We start from the raw sequence: 5,025 nt of genomic DNA, 5'->3' as shown, positions 1-5,025 counted from the left end.
CCTGGGTCAGATCACATGTCCTTTTTTTCCACAGATTTATTGGATGACAGCTAATTTATCTAATATACACATTCCAAATCATCTCAAACACACACACACACACACACAGACAGGGACAGACATGCTGGCAAACACATTTATGTATTAAAAAACAAAACAAAAAAACCCCTAAAGGATTAATCTTATTCTTGTTATTTGCTTGACAGGACCTACTGTATTTCCTAACATAAGATAATATGCAGCTGGGCTGGAACTTTTGAGTTGCTTGTTTAGAACGCTGTCCAAATATCAAGATGATTAAAGTATGTTGTTACAGATGCTGCCGCCAACCAGTCCTGCTTTTGTTATCATTTGATTCGTTTTGAATTCAATTAATTTTTGTTTATTTATATTACGGCGATTTGCAACAAGTCATCTCAACGCACTATACAAAAAAAAAAGTAAAAACTCCCTCGGGATCCTCCAGCAGAACCAGAACCAGGCTCAGGATGGGTGGACATCTGCCTGCTGGGGTTAAAGAGGACAGGTAAGAGACACAGACAAACACAGAATGACAGGTCCAGGTGGAGCTTCTATAGGAAGACAAACATATGTTAATGATATAAATAATTACAAATACAATCACAGAGAGTAGAGAGAGTAAAGACAGCAGCAGAGTGAGGAAATGTGATCAATTTGTCCTCCTATAGGATTTAATAAAAAGGAACGAGTATTGTTTTTAATTAACCCGTTTTTTTGTTGTTTGTTTTCTTTCCCTTAAACATTACACCTGGACCAATCTTTCCATGTTTGTCTGTGTCTTTTTCCTGTCCTCTCAGCCTGTCCTCAGCCATTTGAGGCAGATGGCTGCCCATCCTGAGCCTGCTTCTGGTTCTGCTGGATGTTTCTTCCTGTTTGAAGGGAGTCGTGTCTTCCCACTGTCACCAACATGCTGCTCAGGACGGGAGACTGCAACAAAGTGAAAATTTAACGCAATCTGCTGGCTTCCATAGAAAACCTTTTACTAAATGGCATTTCATAATGTGTTGTGATTGTATTGTGACTTATTAGACTGAATTGACTATTTAAATCTGAACCTGGATCTGTTCTGAACTGAATTTGTGCCTGCTGCTTTTGTTGTACTGTGCCGGGATGACTATATTGTGAGTCGGCGCTATAGAAATAACCCAAATGGAGTCTTGAGACGTGTTTTGCTGCGCTGCTGTCTCAGTGAGCGACTGTTGTTGCTGCGCTAAATCTGACAAGAGGTTCATTGTTTTGTTGAAAGGACTGCATTAACTGCACAGGATTTTTGTTGTCGGTCTCCCACAGCAGCACTTTCCAGCCATCCATGGCATGTTCTCACAAGCTGCATTTCAATTTTATGTTCCTCCAGCTGATAGCCCAATCAATACAGCTTAAGTGGCCATAACAAAAGACTTTGTGCTATTCATGTGCTTTTGAAGTAATTAAACCGATAAACCCTGCTTGTGTATATTTCAACAAGCTGAGGAGAAAGTATTCTTAGCGTCTCGTTAGTTTATGTTCTCATCGTTGAAAGATTTACCTTTTTTTTTCCTGCAGGCAGCTCAGACACCAACCTCTTCCCTCTGCGCCTCCTGACAATCTGTTGTCATCATCATAAAGCATCCGAGCGACCGGGACTCAAAATGTGCGCTGGCAGCTGCGGTATCACTGCATGTAAACACATTCACCGTAATTGCACGTTTATTAGTCTCCCATTCACTCTTTAATAACCCGGTGCAAAGAGCAGGTTGCATCCTCTGCAAATGGCCCCTAAAAGCAGGGGGCTATTATGAACAAGACCCGTCAGAGCCATTAGGCTGAGTGGCCAGCGGGGAAAACCCAACCAACCTGTTGAGTACGGTCTATGAGTGGACTCGCTGCAGCACATGTGGATGGAGGATGCCAAGCAGAGAATGCTGGGTAACGCGTCCCACTTTGATTTTTATCAAAGCATGAGAGTGAATAGAGCTGCTTTGATGCTGCTTCACCTCCATAAACATGCAACTTCATATCGAAGAAAGACAAAACAGTGTGGACAGTGTAGGTTTCCAGATAACTGCAGACTTTTAGTTTCACACTGCAAAACCAAGGTTATTTTGTCTTTCACCTCACTAACTTCACTTTTCTGTGAATTTGCAGAGCTGCTGCCTAGCCGTTCTTGAAGGGACACCTATCGCCCGCTGCCTTTCAGGCCAAAGTTTTAGAGTGAGATCATCTCATGCAGGGAAGGAACAAAGCTGCAGCTGTTTTTGGTCAAACCTTGTAAATGGTGCTACGTGCAATCTCATGCAATATTGGAAGATCTTGTTGAGGGTGATTCACAGCAACTGCCGCAGGAAATTTTAGCGCAGTATCTGTGGTGTTATAGTCATTTTTATGTTGACTAAGATCCAATAGCTGTGACAGCCATCTTGATATAGGGTGACTCCGAAAGGTAATCAATTGTAGATGTACAACAAATGATTACCTTCTGAGAGTTTCATTCAAATCCTTCCAGTGATTCGTGAGAAATTTTGTTAACAGACAGACAGGGAATGTTAAAGTTTTAGGCAAAAATATTGCACATTGTGTAGCCCTCCAAGTTTGTGTCGGGAATGATATTCAGCTACTACCACACCAAACTGTAGCTCAATATCTGTAAAATTAGCTGAAATATTGTTTTATTTCTGTGTTTGATATGGTGGCTTAGCTGTGGCAGCCATGTTGAATGGGGCTGATTCCAAAAGTTCCACTCAGTGTTTAATTACAATCCGTCCACTGGTTCATGGGATATTTTGCAAATCATCTGCGGTGGATGATAAACATCTCCGGGAATCTGGCCATTTGCTCGCCTGTTTCCCTATTTTTTTTCTGTATTTCTCAGAGAGATTAAAATGTGACATAAGGTGAAGCTGTGAGGATTTGGGTTTTTGTATTCAGTTTATTGTCTTCATGTTTCAGTTTATTGTTTTCAGTTATCTTTGTTAGTCTGGTCCTTGTCCCTTGTGTCTTTGTTTCCTGTCATTATTCACCTCTCCTCAGTCAGTCACTTGTTTTCCTGCCGCGCCCATCTCCACCTGCTCCTCGTTATCACTCACCTGTTCCCACTTCCACAATTGCCCTCTGCTGTTTAAAACCCGGTCATCTCCTCCATTCACTTGCTGGTTCATTAGTCTGTTTTCCCTGATGTCTGGTTCTGCTCGTCTCTTGCCCATGTCTGTTCAGTTTTTGGATTTAGTTTGTTTTGGATTTAGTTTTCCTCTCGCTGCCTCGTCAGCCTTTGTTTTTGATTATCTTTTACTTTAATAAATGAGTTTATTTTCATCATGAGTCTGCGCTCTGGGTTCACCTCCTTCTCCACCCACCATGACAGAAGCGTTTTTTTTGCTCAAGCCAAAGTACACACTCTCATTTTCTAATTTTTAATGCACCACTTATATCTCCAGCTGGTCTTGCCAGGCTTTGTTATTGGCGGCCATATGCTTTTGGAATCCCCCCGCTTTGTACACTTGAGAGGACTTGAAGACAGTCAGTCAGTCTGTCAGGAAGAGGACGCTAACAAGCACGGACACAAACCGACATGGCCTGAATCAAAGCAGCCTCGTACGGAGTGCCTCTGTGATGATGCCTTCCTAACAGCAAAGTGCAAATTCAAACAGCTGCCATCGGAGGTCGGTGCCCGCTGAGCCCACCACCCCCACACTGAGCAACATAAAAGTCCCCCTCTGCAAACCCACTGAAGCCTGACATCAAAATAATTCCATTTTTCCCCCCTTCTCCCTCTCGCTGTTTCAGAGCATTAGAGCATCCGTCATTGTCGCCACTTTGCTGTGAAGTCTCTCCAGAGGCCTCCTGTGGTCGGACCCTTTAGGTGTTCTCAGTGTTCTCTGAGCGTGGTTAAAGCCACGTTTTCCCCCCCTCCCTCAGACTGCTGTGTGTAACACACCAAACGGCCTCCCGCCCACAGCTGGTGCTTCAAACACTGTGACTTGAACACCGACACACCGGCCCTGCTCAACCCTGCGGAGAGCTGTTAATGGAGACGAGGTAAGTTTTACGGCTTGAACGTGCTATGTAAAAAAAAAAAAACTTAAAGCAAATAAATAAAGGAGGAAATTCAGTGTCATTCTGAAATTTGTTTCTTTAGTGGGAGTTAACCCAGGTGGGCGTTGGTCTGTGGTTTGCCACGAGGCTCGAGGCAAGCGTCAACTTAAACCAAGAAGCAGAGACAGGAACCAACATTCCGAAAGTCAATTAGGCAACAAAGAAAAGCTAGAAAACTTCAGAGGAAAATTTCAAAGGGTATCAATGCAGCTGCTGCCTGAAGCATAGAAACTTGGGACTTACTTCTGTAATAATTTAAACTGACAAAATGCTGAGGTTTTAACTGTATAATAAGTGTTTTATTATTATTTTTTAAGGATTTTATGGGAGACATCAAAACATATTATGTAAACAAATTTTCCATTTCTATGGACAATAAAATTTTATCTTAAGTACAACCAAGAGCAAAAACAACAACAAAAATGTTAAAGCACCTGCCAGTGGCTCATTAGGGTCACCGTTGTAACCACACACCTGTGTCTGTCCCTCCCTGATTGTACTCTTTGAGAGACAGACAGGGGCCCGGTCCCAATACTCGCACTTGCACCCTCGATCCACCCCTGTGTCCTTCAAATGCGCGTTCATGCTGAAGGGTTTGAGTGCATAGTGTGTCCCAATTCTCTGGAGTGCTCTTTAGCCTCGCCCCCTTTCTGTATTACATCTGCCCTTCGGCTAAGCCCACATCTAGACTTTGGCAAGTACACCAAAGTACCCACAATTCATCGCTGCATGTGACATTTTGATTTTTTTTATTATCTTTATTGACAATGAAAGGGTTTTGAATTATCCATCCATCCATCCATCTTCTTCTGCTTATCCAGGGTCGGGTCGCGGGGGTAGCAGCCTAAGCAGGGAGACCCAGACTTCTCTCTTCCTAGCCACTTGGGCCAGCTCCTCCGGGGGAATCCCAAGGCGTTCCCAGGCCAGCCGAGAAAC

The sequence above is a fragment of the Kryptolebias marmoratus genome, linkage group LG4 (genome assembly GCF_001649575.2).
Source record: "Kryptolebias marmoratus isolate JLee-2015 linkage group LG4, ASM164957v2, whole genome shotgun sequence".
Classification (NCBI taxonomy): domain Eukaryota; kingdom Metazoa; phylum Chordata; class Actinopteri; order Cyprinodontiformes; family Rivulidae; genus Kryptolebias; species Kryptolebias marmoratus.
Note: the sequence above shows the minus strand (reverse complement) of the source record.